The sequence below is a fragment of the Tachypleus tridentatus genome, chromosome 7, assembly GCF_004210375.1.
Source record: "Tachypleus tridentatus isolate NWPU-2018 chromosome 7, ASM421037v1, whole genome shotgun sequence".
NCBI lineage: Eukaryota > Metazoa > Arthropoda > Merostomata > Xiphosura > Limulidae > Tachypleus > Tachypleus tridentatus.
In genome coordinates, this window is record NC_134831.1 from 101,682,464 (window position 1) to 101,704,078 (window position 21,615).

At 25.9% G+C, this 21,615-nt stretch overlaps 1 protein-coding gene across 3 annotated transcripts in view; it reads left to right on the plus strand.

Moving 5' to 3' along the window:
- Window positions 1–16,127, plus strand: part of LOC143256305 (uncharacterized) — an 87,591-nt gene extending 71,464 nt beyond the window's left edge. For all 3 annotated transcript variants that reach the window (XM_076513379.1, XM_076513380.1, XM_076513377.1), the window contains exon 7: window positions 15,159–16,127. The gene's annotated coding sequence lies outside the window, so the exon portion shown is untranslated. The remainder of the gene's footprint in view (window positions 1–15,158) is intronic.
- Window positions 16,128–21,615: the final 5,488 nt, after the last annotated feature.

Consider the following 21,615-nt stretch of genomic DNA (forward strand, 5'->3'; position numbering starts at 1 on the left):
TCCTAATGTTTTGTATATATAAATCATACTGTTTTATAATAACATAAGGAATCCTAATGTTTTGTATTGATGTATATAAATCATACTGTTTTATAATAACATAAGGAATCCTAATGTTTTGTATTGATGTATATAAATCATACTGTTTTATAATAACATAAGGAATCCTAATGTTTTGTATTGATGTATATAAATCATACTGTTTTATAATAACATAAGGAATCCTAATGTTTTGTATTGATGTATATAAATCATACTGTTTTATAATAACATAAGGAATCCTAATGTTTTGTATTGATGTATATAAATCATACTGTTTTATAATAACATAAGGAATCCTAATGTTTTGTATTGATGTATATAAATCATACTGATGTATATAAATCATACTGTTTTATAATAACATAAGGAATCCTAATGTTTTGTATTGATGTATATAAATCATACTGTTTTATAATAACATAAGGAATCCTAATGTTTTGTAAGGAATCCTAATGTTTTGTATTGATGTATATAAATCATACTGTTTTATAATAACATAAGGAATCCTAATGTTTTGTATTGATGTATATAAATCATACTGTTTTATAATAACATAAGGAATCCTAATGTTTTGTATTGATGTATATAAATCATACTGTTTTATAATAACATAAGGAATCCTAATGTTTTGTATTGATGTATATAAATCATACTGTTTTATAATAACATAAGGAATCCTAATGTTTTGTATTGATGTATATAAATCATACTGTTTTATAATAACATAAGGAATCCTAATGTTTTGTATTGATGTATATAAATCATACTGTTTTATAATAACATAAGGAATCCTAATGTTTTGTATTGATGTATATAAATCATACTGTTTTATAATAACATAAGGAATCCTAATGTTTTGTATTGATGTATATAAATCATACTGTTTTATAATAACATAAGGAATCCTAATGTTTTGTATTGATGTATATAAATCATACTGTTTTATAATAACATAAGGAATCCTAATGTTTTGTATTAATATATAAATCATATAATAACATAAGGAATCCTAATGTTTTGTATTGATGTATATAAATCATACTGTTTTATAATAACATAAGGAATCCTAATGTTTTGTATTGATGTATATAAATCATACTGTTTTATAATAACATAAGGAATCCTAATGTTTTGTATTGATGTATATAAATCATACTGTTTTATAATAACATAAGGAATCCTAATGTTTTGTATTGATGTATATAAATCATACTGTTTTATAATAACATAAGGAATCCTAATGTTTTGTATTGATGTATATAAATCATACTGTTTTATAATAACATAAGGAATCCTAATGTTTTGTATTGATGTATATAAATCATACTGTTTTATAATAACATAAGGAATCCTAATGTTTTGTATTGATGTATATAAATCATACTGTTTTATAATAACATAAGGAATCCTAATGTTTTGTATTGATGTATATAAATCATACTGTTTTATAAACAACATAAGGAATCCTAATGTTTTGTATTGATGTATATAAATCATACTGTTTTATAATAACATAAGGAATCCTAATGTTTTGTATTGATGTATATAAATCATACTGTTTTATAATAACATAAGGAATCCTAATGTTTTGTATTGATGTATATAAATCATACTGTTTTATAATAACATAAGGAATCCTAATGTTTTGTATTGATGTATATAAATCATACTGTTTTATAATAACATAAGGAATCCTAATGTTTTGTATTGATGTATATAAATCATACTGTTTTATAATAACATAAGGAATCCTAATGTTTTGTATTGATGTATATAAATCATACTGTTTTATAATAACATAAGGAATCCTAATGTTTTGTATTGATGTATATAAATCATACTGTTTTATAATAACATAAGGAATCCTAATGTTTTGTATTGATGTATATAAATCATACTGTTTTATAATAACATAAGGAATCCTAATGTTTTGTATTGATGTATATAAATCATACTGTTTTATAATAACATAAGGAATCCTAATGTTTTGTATTGATGTATATAAATCATACTGTTTTATAATAACATAAGGAATCCTAATGTTTTGTATTGATGTATATAAATCATACTGTTTTATAATAACATAAGGAATCCTAATGTTTTGTATTGATGTATATAAATCATAAGGAATCTGTTTTATAATAACATAAGGAATCCTAATGTTTTGTATTGATGTATATAAATCATACTGTTTTATAATAACATAAGGAATCCTAATGTTTTGTATTGATGTATATAAATCATACTGTTTTATAATAACATAAGGAATCCTAATGTTTTGTATTGATGTATATAAATCATACTGTTTTATAATAACATAAGGAATCCTAATGTTTTGTATTGATGTATATAAATCATACTGTTTTATAATAACATAAGGAATCCTAATGTTTTGTATTGATGTATATAAATCATACTGTTTTATAATAACATAAGGAATCCTAATGTTTTGTATTGATGTATATAAATCATACTGTTTTATAATAACATAAGGAATCCTAATGTTTTGTATTGATGTATATAAATCATACTGTTTTATAATAACATAAGGAATCCTAATGTTTTGTATTGATGTATATAAATCATACTGTTTTATAATAACATATAGGAATCCTAATGTTTTGTATTGATGTATATAAATCATACTGTTTTATAATAACATAAGGAATCCTAATGTTTTGTATTGATGTATATAAATCATACTGTTTTATAATAACATAAGGAATCCTAATGTTTTGTATTGATGTATATAAATCATACTGTTTTATAATAACATAAGGAATCCTAATGTTTTGTATTGATGTATATAAATCATACTGTTTTATAATAACATAAGGAATCCTAATGTTTTGTATTGATGTATATAAATCATACTGTTTTATAATAACATAAGGAATCCTAATGTTTTGTATTGATGTATATAAATCATACTGTTTTATAATAACATAAGGAATCCTAATGTTTTGTATTGATGTATATAAATCATACTGTTTTATAATAACATAAGGAATCCTAATGTTTTGTATTGATGTATATAAATCATACTGTTTTATAATAACATAAGGAATCCTAATGTTTTGTATTGATGTATATAAATCATACTGTTTTATAATAACATAAGGAATCCTAATGTTTTGTATTGATGTATATAAATCATACTGTTTTATAATAACATAAGGAATCCTAATGTTTTGTATTGATGTATATAAATCATACTGTTTTATAATAACATAAGGAATCCTAATGTTTTGTATTGATGTATATAAATCATACTGTTTTATAATAACATAAGGAATCCTAATGTTTTGTATTGATGTATATAAATCATACTGTTTTATAATAACATAAGGAATCCTAATGTTTTGTATTGTATATAAATCATATGTTTTATAATAACATAAGGAATCTAATGTTTTGTATGATGTATATAAATCATACTGTTTTATAATAACATAAGGAATCCTAATGTTTTGTATTGATGTATATAAATCATACTGTTTTATAATAACATAAGGAATCCTAATGTTTTGTATTGATGTATATAAATCATAGGAATCTGTTTTATAATAACATAAGGAATCCTAATGTTTTGTATTGATGTATATAAATCATACTGTTTTATAATAACATAAGGAATCCTAATGTTTTGTATTGATGTATATAATGTATATAAATCATATTGATGTATATAAATGTTTTATAATAACATAAGGAATCCTAATGTTTTGTATTGATGTATATAAATCATACTGTTTTATAATAACATAAGGAATCCTAATGTTTTGTATTGATGTATATAAATCATACTGTTTTATAATAACATAAGGAATCCTAATGTTTTGTATTGATGTATATAAATCATACTGTTTTATAATAACATAAGGAATCCTAATGTTTTGTATTGATGTATATAAATCATACTGTTTTATAATAACATAAGGAATCCTAATGTTTTGTATTGATGTATATAAATCATACTGTTTTATAATAACATAAGGAATCCTAATGTTTTGTATTGATGTATATAAATCATACTGTTTTATAATAACATAAGGAATCCTAATGTTTTGTATTGATGTATATAAATCATACTGTTTTATAATAACATAAGGAATCCTAATGTTTTGTATTGATGTATATAAATCATACTGTTTTATAATAACATAAGGAATCCTAATGTTTTGTATTGATGTATATAAATCATACTGTTTTATAATAACATAAGGAATCCTAATGTTTTGTATTGATGTATATAAATCATACTGTTTTATAATAACATAAGGAATCCTAATGTTTTGTATTGATGTATATAAATCATACTGTTTTATAATAACATAAGGAATCCTAATGTTTTGTATTGATGTATATAAATCATACTGTTTTATAATAACATAAGGAATCCTAATGTTTTGTATTGATGTATATAAATCATACTGTTTTATAATAACATAAGGAATCCTAATGTTTTGTATTGATGTATATAAATCATACTGTTTTATAATAACATAAGGAATCCTAATGTTTTGTATTGATGTATATAAATCATACTGTTTTATAATAACATAAGGAATCCTAATGTTTTGTATTGATGTATATAAATCATACTGTTTTATAATAACATAAGGAATCCTAATGTTTTGTATTGATGTATATAAATCATACTGTTTTATAATAACATAAGGAATCCTAATGTTTTGTATTGATGTATATAAATCATACTGTTTTATAATAACATAAGGAATCCTAATGTTTTGTATTGATGTATATAAATCATACTGTTGTTTTGTATAATAACATAAGGAATCCTAATGTTTTGTATTGATGTATATAAATCATACTGTTTTATAATAACATAAGGAATCCTAATGTTTTGTATTGATGTATATAAATCATACTGTTTTATAATAACATAAGGAATCCTAATGTTTTGTATTGATGTATATAAATCATACTGTTTTATAATAACATAAGGAATCCTAATGTTTTGTATTGATGTATATAAATCATACTGTTTTATAATAACATAAGGAATCCTAATGTTTTGTATTGATGTATATAAATCATACTGTTTTATAATAACATAAGGAATCCTAATGTTTTGTATTGATGTATATAAATCATACTGTTTTATAATAACATAAGGAATCCTAATGTTTTGTATTGATGTATATAAATCATACTGTTTTATAATAACATAAGGAATCCTAATGTTTTGTATTGATGTATATAAATCATACTGTTTTATAATAACATAAGGAATCCTAATGTTTTGTATTGATGTATATAAATCATACTGTTTTATAATAACATAAGGAATCCTAATGTTTTGTATTGATGTATATAAATCATACTGTTTTATAATAACATAAGGAATCCTAATGTTTTGTATTGATGTATATAAATCATACTGTTTTATAATAACATAAGGAATCCTAATGTTTTGTATTGATGTATATAAATCATACTGTTTTATAATAACATAAGGAATCCTAATGTTTTGTATTGATGTATATAAATCATACTGTTTTATAATAACATAAGGAATCCTAATGTTTTGTATTGATGTATATAAATCATACTGTTTTATAATAACATAAGGAATCCTAATGTTTTGTATTGATGTATATAAATCATACTGTTTTATAATAACATAAGGAATCCTAATGTTTTGTATTGATGTATATAAATCATACTGTTTTATAATAACATAAGGAATCCTAATGTTTTGTATTGATGTATATAAATCATACTGTTTTATAATAACATAAGGAATCCTAATGTTTTGTATTGATGTATATAAATCATACTGTTTTATAATAACTAATGTTTTGTATTGATGTATATAAATCATACTGTTTTATAATAACATAAGGAATCCTAATGTTTTGTATTGATGTATATAAATCATACTGTTTTATAATAACATAAGGAATCCTAATGTTTTGTATTGATGTATATAAATCATACTGTTTTATAATAACATAAGGAATCCTAATGTTTTGTATTGATGTATATAAATCATACTGTTTTATAATAACATAAGGAATCCTAATGTTTTGTATTGATGTATATAAATCATACTGTTTTATAATAACATAAGGAATCCTAATGTTTTGTATTGATGTATATAAATCATACTGTTTTATAATAACATAAGGAATCCTAATGTTTTGTATTGATGTATATAAATCATACTGTTTTATAATAACATAAGGAATCCTAATGTTTTGTATTGATGTATATAAATCATACTGTTTTATAATAACATAAGGAATCCTAATGTTTTGTATTGATGTATATAAATCATACTGTTTTATAATAACATAAGGAATCCTAATGTTTTGTATTGATGTATATAAATCATACTGTTTTATATGTATAACATAAGGAATCCTAATGTTTTGTATTGATGTATATAAATCATACTGTTTTATAATAACATAAGGAATCCTAATGTTTTGTATTGATGTATATAAATCATACTGTTTTATAATAACATAATAATAACATAAGGAATCCTAATGTTTTGTATTGATGTATATAAATCATACTGTTTTATAATAACATAAGGAATCCTAATGTTTTGTATTGATGTATATAAATCATACTGTTTTATAATAACATAAGGAATCCTAATGTTTTGTATTGATGTATATAAATCATACTGTTTTATAATAACATAAGGAATCCTAATGTTTTGTATTGATGTATATAAATCATACTGTTTTATAATAACATAAGGTTTTGTATTGATGTATATAAATCATACTGTTTTATAATAACTAATCCTAATGTTTTGTATTGATGTATATAAATCATACTGTTTTATAATAACATAAGGAATCCTAATGTTTTGTATTGATGTATATAAATCATACTGTTTTATAATAACATAAGGAATCCTAATGTTTTGTATTGATGTATATAAATCATACTGTTTTATAATAACATAAGGAATCCTAATGTTTTGTATTGATGTATATAAATCATACTGTTTTATAATAACATAAGGAATCCTAATGTTTTGTATTGATGTATATAAATCATGTTGTTTTATAATAACATAAGGAATCCTAATGTTTTGTATTGATGTATATAAATCATACTGTTTTATAATAACATAAGGAATCCTAATGTTTTGTATTGATGTATATAAATCATACTGTTTTATAATAACATAAGGAATCCTAATGTTTTGTATTGATGTATATAAATCATACTGTTTTATAATAACATAAGGAATCCTAATGTTTTGTATTGATGTATATAAATCATACTGTTTTATAATAACATAAGGAATCCTAATGTTTTGTATTGATGTATATAAATCATACTGTTTTATAATAACATAAGGAATCCTAATGTTTTGTATTGATGTATATAAATCATACTGTTTTATAATAACATAAGGAATCCTAATGTTTTGTATTGATGTATATAAATCATACTGTTTTATAATAACATAAGGAATCCTAATGTTTTGTATTGATGTATATAAATCATACTGTTTTATAATAACATAAGGAATCCTAATGTTTTGTATTGATGTATATAAATCATACTGTTTTATAATAACATAAGGAATCCTAATGTTTTGTATTGATGTATATAAATCATACTGTTTTATAATAACATAAGGAATCCTAATGTTTTGTAATGTTTTGTATGTATATAAATCATACATGTTTTATAATATATAAATCATAAGGAATCCTAATGTTTTGTATTGATGTATATAAATCATACTGTTTTATAATAACATAAGGAATCCTAATGTTTTGTATTGATGTATATAAATCATACTGTTTTATAATAACATAAGGAATCCTAATGTTTTGTATTGATGTATATAAATCATACTGTTTTATAATAACATAAGGAATCCTAATGTTTTGTATTGATGTATATAAATCATACTGTTTTATAATAACATAAGGAATCCTAATGTTTTGTATTGATGTATATAAATCATACTGTTTTATAATAACATAAGGAATCCTAATGTTTTGTATTGATGTATATAAATCATACTGTTTTATAATAACATAAGGAATCCTAATGTTTTGTATTGATGTATATAAATCATACTGTTTTATAATAACATAAGGAATCCTAATGTTTTGTATTGATGTATATAAATCATACTGTTTTATAATAACATAAATAACATAAGGAATCCTAATGTTTTGTATTGATGTATATAAATCATACTGTTTTATAATAACATAAGGAATCCTAATGTTTTGTATTGATGTATATAAATCATACTGTTTTATAATAACATAAGGAATCCTAATGTTTTGTATTGATGTATATAAATCATACTGTTTTATAATAACATAAGGAATCCTAATGTTTTGAATCTAATGTTTTGTTGTAATGTTTTGTATTGATGTATATAAATCATACTGTTTTATAATAACATAAGGAATCCTAATGTTTTGTATTGATGTATATAAATCATACTGTTTTATAATAACATAAGGAATCCTAATGTTTTGTATTGATGTATATAAATCATACTGTTTTATAATAACATAAGGAATCCTAATGTTTTGTATTGATGTATATAAATCATACTGTTTTATAATAACATAAGGAATCCTAATGTTTTGTATTGATGTATATAAATCATACTGTTTTATAATAACATAAGGAATCCTAATGTTTTGTATTGATGTATATAAATCATACTGTTTTATAATAACATAAGGAATCCTAATGTTTTGTATTGATGTATATAAATCATACTGTTTTATAATAACATAAGGAATCCTAATGTTTTGTATTGATGTATATAAATCATACTGTTTTATAATAACATAAGGAATCTAATGTTTTGTATTGATGTATATAAATCATACTGTTTTATAATAACATAAGGAATCCTAATGTTTTGTATTGATGTATATAAATCATACTGTTTTATAATAACATAAGGAATCCTAATGTTTTGTATTGATGTATATAAATCATACTGTTTTATAATAACATAAGGAATCCTAATGTTTTGTATTGATGTATATAAATCATACTGTTTTATAATAACATAAGGAATCCTAATGTTTTGTATTGATGTATATAAATCATACTGTTTTATAATAACATAAGGAATCCTAATGTTTTGTATTGATGTATATAAATCATACTGTTTTATAATAACATAAGGAATCCTAATGTTTTGTATTGATGTATATAAATCATACTGTTTTATAATAACATAAGGAATCCTAATGTTTTGTATTGATGTATATAAATCATACTGTTTTATAATAACATAAGGAATCCTAATGTTTTGTATTGATGTATATAAATCATACTGTTTTATAATAACATAAGGAATCCTAATGTTTTGTATTGATGTATATAAATCATACTGTTTTATAATAACATAAGGAATCCTAATGTTTTGTATTGATGTATATAAATCATACTGTTTTATAATAACATAAGGAATCCTAATAAGGTAATCCTCATGTTTTCCTAATGTATTGATGTATATAAATCATACTGTTTTATAATAACATAAGGAATCCTAATGTTTTGTATTGATGTATATAAATCATACTGTTTTATAATAACATAAGGAATCCTAATGTTTTGTATTGATGTATATAAATCATACTGTTTTATAATAACATAAGGAATCCTAATGTTTTGTATTGATGTATATAAATCATACTGTTTTATAATAACATAAGGAATCCTAATGTTTTGTATTGATGTATATAAATCATACTGTTTTATAATAACATAAGGAATCCTAATGTTTTGTATTGATGTATATAAATCATACTGTTTTATAATAACATAAGGAATCCTAATGTTTTGTATTGATGTATATAAATCATACTGTTTTATAATAACATAAGGAATCCTAATGTTTTGTATTGATGTATATAAATCATACTGTTTTATAATAACATAAGGAATCCTAATGTTTTGTATTGATGTATATAAATCATACTGTTTTATAATAACATAAGGAATCCTAATGTTTTGTATTGATGTATATAAATCATACTGTTTTATAATAACATAAGGAATCCTAATGTTTTGTATTGATGTATATAAATCATACTGTTTTATAATAACATAAGGAATCCTAATGTTTTGTATTGATGTATATAAATCATACTGTTTTATAATAACATAAGGAATCCTAATGTTTTGTATTGATGTATATAAATCATACTGTTTTATAATAACATAAGGAATCATACTAATGTTTTGTATTGATGTATATAAATCATACTGTTTTATAATAACATAAGGAATCCTAATGTTTTGTATTGATGTATATAAATCATACTGTTTTATAATAACATAAGGAATCCTAATGTTTTGTATTGATGTATATAAATCATACTGTTTTATAATAACATAAGGAATCCTAATGTTTTGTATTGATGTATATAAATCATACTGTTTTATAATAACATAAGGAATCCTAATGTTTTGTATTGATGTATATAAATCATACTGTTTTATAATAACATAAGGAATCCTAATGTTTTGTATTGATGTATATAAATCATACTGTTTTATAATAACATAAGGAATCCTAATGTTTTGTATTGATGTATATAAATCATACTGTTTTATAATAACATAAGGAATCCTAATGTTTTGTATTGATGTATATAAATCATACTGTTTTATAATAACATAAGGAATCCTAATGTTTTGTATTGATGTATATAAATCATACTGTTTTATAATAACATAAGGAATCCTAATGTTTTGTATTGATGTATATAAATCATACTGTTTTATAATAACATAAGGAATCCTAATGTTTTGTATTGATGTATATAAATCATACTGTTTTGTATTGTATATAAATCATATAATAACATAAGGAATCCTAATGTTTTGTATTGATGTATATAAATCATACTGTTTTATAATAACATAAGGAATCCTAATGTTTTGTATTGATGTATATAAATCATACTGTTTTATAATAACATAAGGAATCCTAATGTTTTGTATTGATGTATATAAATCATACTGTCCTAATGTTTTGTATATGTATATAAATCATAATAATAACATAAGGAATCCTAATGTTTTGTATTGATGTATATAAATCATACTGTTTTATAATAACATAAGGAATCCTAATGTTTTGTATTGATGTATATAAATCATACTGTTTTATAATAACATAAGGAATCCTAATGTTTTGTATTGATGTATATAAATCATACTGTTTTATAATAACATAAGGAATCCTAATGTTTTGTATTGATGTATATAAATCATACTGTTTTATAATAACATAAGGAATCCTAATGTTTTGTATTGATGTATATAAATCATACTGTTTTATAATAACATAAGGAATCCTAATGTTTTGTATTGATGTATATAAATCATACTGTTTTATAATAACATAAGGAATCCTAATGTTTTGTATTGATGTATATAAATCATACTGTTTTATAATAACATAAGGAATTAATGTTTTGTATAATAACATAAGGAATCCTAATGTTTTGTATTGATGTATATAAATCATGTTGTTTTATAATAACATAAGGAATCCTAATGTTTTGTATTGATGTATATAAATCATACTGTTTTATAATAACATAAGGAATCCTAATGTTTTGTATTTTGTATATAAATCATACTGTTTTATAATAACATAAGGAATCCTAATGTTTTGTATTGATGTATATAAATCATACTGTTTTATAATAACATAAGGAATCCTAATGTTTTGTATTGATGTATATAAATCATACTGTTTTATAATAACATAAGGAATCCTAATGTTTTGTATTGATGTATATAAATCATACTGTTTTATAATAACATAAGGAATCCTAATGTTTTGTATTGATGTATATAAATCATACTGTTTTATAATAACATAAGGAATCCTAATGTTTTGTATTGATGTATATAAATCATACTGTTTTATAATAACATAAGGAATCCTAATGTTTTGTATTGATGTATATAAATCATACTGTTTTATAATAACATAAGGAATCCTAATGTTTTGTATTGATGTATATAAATCATACTGTTTTATAATAACATAAGGAATCCTAATGTTTTGTATTGATGTATATAAATCATACTGTTTTATAATAACATAAGGAATCCTAATGTTTTGTATTGATGTATATAAATCATACTGTTTTATAATAACATAAGGAATCCTAATGTTTTGTATTGATGTATATAAATCATACTGTTTTATAATAACATAAGGAATCCTAATGTTTTGTATTGATGTATATAAATCATACTGTTTTATAATAACATAAGGAATCCTAATGTTTTGTATTGATGTATATAAATCATACTGTTTTATAATAACATAAGGAATCCTAATGTTTTGTATTGATGTATATAAATCATACTGTTTTATAATAACATAAGGAATCCTAATGTTTTGTATTGATGTATATAAATCATACTGTTTTATAATAACATAAGGAATCCTAATGTTTTGTATTGATGTATATAAATCATACTGTTTTATAATAACATAAGGAATCCTAATGTTTTGTATTGATGTATATAAATCATACTGTTTTATAATAACATAAGGAATCCTAATGTTTTGTATTAATGTATATAAATCATGTTGTTTTATAATAACATAAGGAATCCTAATGTTTTGTATTGATGTATATAAATCATACTGTTTTATAATAACATAAGGAATCCTAATGTTTTGTATTGATGTATATAAATCATACTGTTTTATAATAACATAAGGAATCCTAATGTTTTGTATTGATGTATATAAATCATACTGTTTTATAATAACATAAGGAATCCTAATGTTTTGTATTGATGTATATAAATCATACTGTTTTATAATAACATAAGGAATCCTAATGTTTTGTATTGATGTATATAAATCATACTGTTTTATAATAACATAAGGAATCCTAATGTTTTGTATTAATGTATATAAATCATGTTGTTTTATAATAACATAAGGAATCCTAATGTTTTGTATTGATGTATATAAATCATACAGTTTTATAATAACATAAGGAATCCTAATGTTTTGTATTGATGTATATAAATCATACTGTTTTATTATAACATAAGGAATCCTAATGTTTTGTAATGATGTATATAAATCATACTGTTTTATAATAGCGTAAGGAATCTTAATGTTTTGTATTAATGTATATAAATCATGTTGTTTTATAATAATATAAGGAATCCTAATGTTTTGTATTGATGTATATAAATCATACAGTTTTATAATAACATAAGGAATCCTAATGTTTTGTAATGATGTATATAAATCATACTGTTTTATAATAACATGAGGAATCCTAATGTTTTGTATTGATGTATATAAATCATACTGTTTTATAATAACATAAGGAATCCTAATGTTTTGTATTGATGTATATAAATCATACTGTTTTATAATAACATAAGGAATCCTAATGTTTTGTATTAATGTATATAAATCATACTGTTTTATAATAGCGTAAGGAATCCTAATGTTTTGTATTAATGTATATAAATCATGTTGTTTTATAATAACATAAGGAATCCTAATGTTTTGTATTAATGTATATAAATCATGTTGTTTTATAATAACATAAGGAATCCTAATGTTTTGTATTGATGTATATAAATCATACAGTTTTATAATAACATAAGGAATCCTAATGTTTTGTATTGATGTATATAAATCATACTGTTTTATAATAACATAAGGAATCCTAATGTTTTGTAATGATGTATATAAATCATACTGTTTTATAATAGCGTAAGGAATCTTAATGTTTTGTATTAATGTATATAAATCATGTTGTTTTATAATAATATAAGGAATCCTAATGTTTTGTATTGATGTATATAAATCATACAGTTTTATAATAACATAAGGAATCCTAATGTTTTGTATTAATGTATATAAATCATACTGTTTTATAATAGCGTAAGGAATCCTAATGTTTTGTATTAATGTATATAAATCATGTTGTTTTATAATAACATAAGGAATCCTAATGTTTTGTATTGATGTATATAAATCATACTGTTTTATAATAACATAAGGAATCCTAATGTTTTGTATTGATGTATATAAATCATACTGTTTTATAATAACATGAGGAATCCTAATGTTTTGTACTGATGTATATAAATCATGCTGTTTTATAATAACATAAGGAATCCTAATGTTTTATATTAATGTATATAAATCATACAGTTTTATAATAACATAAGGAATCCTAATGTTTTGTATTGATGTATATAAATCATAGTGTTTTATAATAACATAAGGAATCCTAATGTTTTGTATTGATGTATATAAATCATACTGTTTTATAATAACATGAGGAATCCTAATGTTTTGTATTGATGTATATAAATCATACTGTTTTATAATAACATGAGGAATCCTAATGTTTTGTATTGATGTATATAAATCATACTGTTTTATAATAACATAAGGAATCCTAATGTTTTGTATTGATGTATATAAATCATATTGTTTTATAATAACATAAGAAATCCTAATGTTTTGTATTGATGTATATAAATCATACTGTTTTATAATAACATAAGAAATCCTAATGTTTTGTATTGATGTATATAAATCATACTGTTTTTTAATAACATAATGAATCCTAATGTTTTGTATTAATGTATATAAATCATGCTGTTTTATAATAACATGAGGAATCCTAATGTTTTGTATTGATGTATATAAATCATACTGTTTTATAATAACATAAGGATCCCTAATGTTTTGTATTGATGTATATAAATCATGCTGTTTTATAATAACATGAGGAATCCTAATGTTTTGTATTGATGTATATAAATCATACAGTGTTATTTATAATAACATAAGGAATCCTAATGTTTTGTAATGATGTATATAAATCATACTGTTTTATAATAACATAAGGATCCCTAATGTTTTGTATTGTTGTAGATAAATTATGTTGTTTTATAATAACATAAGGAATCCTAGTACTTGGTATTGAAGTGTATAAATCATACAATTTTATAATACCGTTATAGTTTTTTCTTCCTAGATTATCATTGTACATTGTAGCATTGTTTTGTATTGATCGAAATAATATTATATAATAATATTTATTACATTGTAGGTAGAAGAGGAATTGTATTTATCCCAAAACTGTACTTATAGCCTTGTCGAACCACAAAAAACATTACGGATATGATCCAATGAATTGATTAGGTGTTCTATGAGAAGGACGGATAAGATACAATGACCGGATCAGGTGTTACACGAGCCGTATCGATAAGATACCATGATCGGATTAGGTGTTTTACGAGAAGACGTGCTGGTCAAGATACAATGAGATGGTTAAGTGTTTTATCAGAAGACGTGCTGCTTAAGATACAATGAGATGGTTAAGTGTTTTATCAGAAGACGTGCTGCTTAAGATACAATGAGATGGTTAAGTGTTTTATCAGAAGACGTGCTGGTCAAGATACAATGAGATGGTTAAGCGTTTTACCAGAAGACGTGCTGGTCAAGATACAATGAGATGGTTAAGTGTTTTATCAGAAGACGTGCTGCTTAAGATACAATGAGATGGTTAAGTGTTTTACCAGAAGACGTGCTGGTCAAGATACAATGAGATGGTTAAGTGTTTTATCAGAAGACGTGCTGGTCAAGATACAATGAGATGGTTAAGTGTTTTATCAGAAGACGTGCTGCTTAAGATACAATGAGATGGTTAAGTGTTTTACCAGAAGACGTGCTGGTCAAGATACAATGAGGTGGTTAAGTGTTTTATCAGAAGACGTGCTGGTCAAGATACAATGAGATGGTTAAATGTTTTACCAGAAGACGTGCTGGTCAAGATACAATGAGATGGTTAAGTGTTTTATCAGAAGACGTGCTGCTTAAGATAGAATGAGATGGTTAAGTGTTTTATCAGAAGATGTGCTGGTCAAGATACAATGAGATGGTTAAGTGTTTTACCAGAAGACGTGCTGGTCAAGATACAATGAGGTGGTTAAGTGTTTTATCAGAAGATGTGCTGGTCAAGATACAATGAGATGGTTAAGTGTTTTACCAGAAGACGTGCTGGTCAACGAAGATACAATGAGATGGTTAAGTGTTTTATCAGAAGACGTGTTTTATCTGGTCAAGATACAATGAGATGGTTAAGTGTTTTACCAGAAGACGTGCTGGTCAAGATACAATGAGATGGTTAAGTGTTTTACCAGAAGACGTGCTGGTCAAGATACAATGAGATGGTTAAGTGTTTTACCAGAAGACGTGCTGGTCAAGATACAATGAGATGGTTAAGTGTTTTACCAGAAGACGTGCTGCTTAAGATACAATGAGATGGTTAAGTGTTTTATCAGAAGACGTGCTGGTCAAGATACAATGAGATGGTTAAGTGTTTTACCAGAAGACGTGCTGGTCAAGATACAATGAGATGGTTAAGTGTTTTACCAGAAGACGTGCTGGTCAAGATACAATGAGATGGTTAAGTGTTTTACCAGAAGACGTGCTGGTCAAGATACAATGAGATGGTTAAGTCTATATTTTGACGATTGTGGACAAATAAATATTGTTATCTTGAAAACCTTTTTTTCTCTCTATAAAATATTCGGGATTTCACCAAAGACAGATCACGAAAAAATAACATAAAAAAAATCATATTTAAGTTTGTGAAATTAAGATGGCGCTATACGATCTCTAGCGTCATAGTGACGTAAAGAGAATTAAACCTGTTCTTAACAAACAATAAAGTTAATTTATGTTTTATAGATACTTGTTTTATACGCTAATGAACCCATTATTCGGATGAGTTTATTATTTATTTTTGTGCGGAATATTTTTATTTTCAAATTATTTTGATTTTTCACCAAACACTATCAGCTTGTTTACGTACACATAATTTTACTGGCTGTTACATTACGTTAATAAAAGTGGAATTTTAACTTTGGTGAGACAGTGTGAAAACCTTTTTAATGAGTGGTTTTTTGAAACATATTTCTGTTGCACGAACAGTGTTTATTATTTTGATTTTTCTTGGCAACCTCCATTTCGGACGTATTCAATTATAAATAAGTCTACGGATTTACAACGCTAAAATCAGGGATTCGATTCCCATCAGTAGACGCACCAGATAGTCCGATGTGGCTTGGCTATAACACATCCACAGGGTTATATTATGTTCTTGTCTCTGGGAATGGTGAGAATTGTATTTTTTCATATTTTAAACATCTTTATATAAAAAAGTCCAAGATTTAGGTTTCGAGTCTTCTTATATCCACAGAAAGTTTGGCATGACTGGGTTAGATTAGTATGCATAGTTAGTTAAAGTGAGACAGAGATTTTTATAGTTCGAAGATATGATTTTTTCACTATTATTTCTCACTTTGAGTATAAAATTAATCCTTTTAGTTGTCTACTGTTCAATTCTCAAAGTGCCCAGATATAGTTGCAGTATCCAAAATAATCGTCCTACTTGCAGCGAAAGATTCAGTTGGTAAGTGCACGTGAACAAAATTTCCCATATTAGGAATTTGACGTATTCTCTTGTGGCTAGTTCATTAACCAATTAGCTTGCGGACGCTTCTCTCTTTTTCTTGTTTCTCCCCTTTATTCAGTTGGACGACACTGGGAATCTAAGAACTGATCGCAGACTCTTTTTGTGACTCGAGTATCAATCCGGTGACTTAGTTTCTAGGAGCAGTTGGCTTCTGTTTATTTAGTTGAAAGATATTTCAAATACCAGGTGCGCAAGTTATGACTTCTCTTGTGACATCATTTCTTCGTATCTTCAAGTTTGTTTGTTTTCAATTTCGCGCAAAGCTACACGCGGGCTATCTGTGCTAGCCGTCCCTAACTTAGCAGTGTAAGATTAGAGGGAAGGCAGCTAGTCATCACCAACCACCGTCAGCTCTTGGATTACTCTTTTACCAACAAATAGTGGAACTGACCGTCACATTATAACGCCCCCACGGCTGAAAGGGTGAGCATGTTTGGTGCGATAGCGATTAGAACCCGCGAACCTCGTGTTACGAGTCGAACGCCTTAACCCACCTGGCCATTCGTCTCTTCACAAATGTAAACTAGATATCATTACACTGTTGTTTACGAAGCTCATAACCACTTAATATGTCCTTGTTTGTTTTCGGAGTGTAAAATGGGAACTTGAAGTGTATTATTATCAGTTCTGTTCTGTAAGTGTCAGGAAATCAGTCTCGGTTTTAAACTGTATTCTTGACTTTTCGTAGAGCAACGCCAACTATATGATTACAAGTAATTTCATGCTGTGTTAACATCAATATCCAGGAATTATTTGGTTTCACCTTGTGATCTCCCCTTTCATTAAACCTTTTAGGGTTACAGCAAGATGTGGTCGAACGTCACGCCTCGATGCTGCTCACAAGGCCAAGCTAGGCTTAGAGCGGCCACCTTGAACCAATTAGGTCTAGTCAGCATCACGTGACCTACATATATCTCCGGTATTCTGCAACTGTCTATTCAGTGTAGTATTAACTGTTGTCACTGAAACGTTTAAAAAGTTGTTTGCCCATAATTAGAATGTCCTTAGGGTTTAAAATTCATATAATCTTATTCGGGAAAACAAACAAAACCGAAGTCTAAATCACTGTTGTAAACAACCTCAAGAAACAGTTAGTCTGATAACGAGTGTTACAAAAATTATGTTTTTTGTTGTTTTTTTTTAAATTTCGCGCAAATTTTCGAGGGCTATCTGCGCTAGCCGTCCTTAATTTAGCAGTGTATGACTAGAGGGAAGGCAGCTAGCTAGTCATCACCACCCAGCGCCAATTCTTGGGCTACTCTTTTACCAACGAATAATTGGATTGACCGTCACATTGTAACGCCTTCACAGCTGAAAGGGCGAGCATGTTTGGTGTGACGAAGATTCGAACCTGCGATTCTCATATTACGAGTCGAGTGCCTAAACTGGGCCGAAAAGCATGTTAACGAAGAGCAAACGAAACTGTTGCTTAACGCTTTTCAATATATAATTGTATGAGACGATACTGGTCACATATTTGAAGATGCACTTAGGTAACACATTCTCTTAGTAGTTTCTATTTAAACATTGTTCTGGAATACGGGTCTCCGGCATGACCAGGTGGTTATGGGGCGCTCGACTCCTAATTTGAGCGTTACGAGTTCAAATCGCTGTCACACCAAACATGCTCGCCCTTTCAATCGTGGGGGCGTTATAATGTTACGGTCAATCCCACTATTCATTGGTAAAAGAGTAGCCCAAGAGTTGGCAATGGGTGGTGATAACTAGCTGCCTTTCCTCTGGTCTTACGCTGCTAAATTAAGTACGGCTAGCGCAGATAGCTCTCGCATAGCTTTGCGCGAAATTCAAAAACAAACATTGTGGGATACGTTTCATTATTATGAACTACGTGTTTGAAGATATATCCATATAACAAGTTATATTGTTAGTAACCATCTCACAGATCGTGTTGTTAATTTAGTTACTACAGCTTTGAAATATTCAAATTAATATTCGTAACTGATATCAGTTATAATAATAGTCTGGTATTGCATACTACACATTAAGATTTACATCAGTAGGGAGTCTTCAGTGTCTGGTATTTATTACTTTGTAGGCTGAAGGCATGATGGTAACACTGCTCTCAAAATGTTAGAGTTAACCCTAAATAATCATGCATTGCAATTAACATCTCTCCTCTGTTTCGGTACGCTGATTCGGAGGTCTCAAAACGAAACGGTACAGTTTATTTGTTTGTGAAGCTTTTCTAGTTTTGACAGAAGTTTGTTGCCTCGAAAGAAGTTTTGCAAGATGAAACTGTTGAAGGTAAAATGTTGATAATGCATCAGATTCGACTGTGAAACAACTGAGTCCTTGCTTCAGTTGGCTTTACCACAATACGTTAATGAATATTTATGAAATTCCAAGAAATGTTAGGACTTCGAGTTGTTTAGAAGTTGATGGAAACCAAGCTGGAAGTTAGAAATACAACTTGCTGATAGAACCTCGTGTGAGAAGATTTAAACTACTTTGGAAAAAGTGACGTATTTTGAAAGTGTTGAAAATGGACTGACTCACTTTTATACTGTAATTTTATGGTTTCGGTTTCAACTTACGCGTATTTTTTTTGTTTTAATATTCCCCGATTTCAGACACTTATTCATATTTCAAGTATTGTTCACTCGTGTTTTATTCTCCGTAAACAATGTATGTGTGTGTGTGTTTTTTTCTTATAGCAAAGCCACAAAGGGCTACCTGCTCAGCCCCACCGACAAGAATCGAACCGCTGATTTTAGCGTTGTAAATCCGGAGACATACCACTGTACTAGCGGGGAGCTATCCGTAAACAATCTAACATGGTTATATTTTATTTTAAGAACATGATATATTCATACTAACATCGTAGGTGAAAGAAAGTTGAGAAAAATCCCAAAACGACTATTACTTAAGGACTTTATTTTAAAGTGAAGGCACTTGAATATAAAAACCAAAAACTTGGGTTCCTAACTTTAAGAATACGCACATTTTAAACGATTGCATCCTAATGATACACCACCATAGCATTGAAATAATTATTTTGATTTATCTATCTAGAATATAAGTATCGGTTACACCTATTTATTTTTCTTTGATTTCTTAATTTTAAAATACAACTTCGCAAGCTGGAAATTTCCTTGTGTGGCGTATTATTACGAGCTAAGTAACAAGTATTATTTGCTTGTTTGTTTAGAACTAGGCACAAAGACACTCATTGGGCTATCTGTGCTCTGCCGACCACGGGTATCGAAACCCGGTTTTTAGTGTGTAAGTCCGCAGACATACCGCAACAAGTATTAAAACCATACGTAACGTGATTTTGTAAAGATATTTCTTGATATGCTTTCATGATTCGAAGCTTCGATATTATTGCTAATTACGTTTTTGCAACTATAATAATTAAAACTGTGAACGTAAATAAATCCAAACCTTACGCACTTCTTACGTGCGTGAATTTTCAGCGAAAACTTTATATAAACGAAAAGCGGCCTTAAATAATTCATTGGAATACATTATCTGTTTGAGTTATTAACGACTTCTAAGCAGAACGGTGTGTGTTATTTGCTTTAAAGCAAAGCCACATTAAGCTATCTTCCGTGTCCACCGCGGGGAGCGAACCCCAGATTTTAGTGTTGTAATTCGGGAGTTTTTATTACTAACCCTGCCCAGTAGATGATAACACAGAAACTTTACATGAAAACGTTCAGATAGGAAACAAAATGAGAAACGTAATATTTACAAAAACAACTGACATTAAAACTAATACTACTAAATAAAAACATCACCACTACACAGTCAATCATCTGGTGTGTGAATTCAGAAGAAAGAGACTTACCGCTGTCCCAGCGTGGGACGACCAGGGTAAGAGAGAATACATACTTATTTATAATAACATGAATTAACCAGACTCGTCCTGTGTATGTGGAACTTTTCTTACACCTGTGTAAAGTGTATTTGTTATTAACCCACAATCACCGCGGCGATCGAAACCCGATTTTTGTGTTATAAACATTCAGACTTGCCGCTGAGCCACTTGGGAGTAGGACAGGAG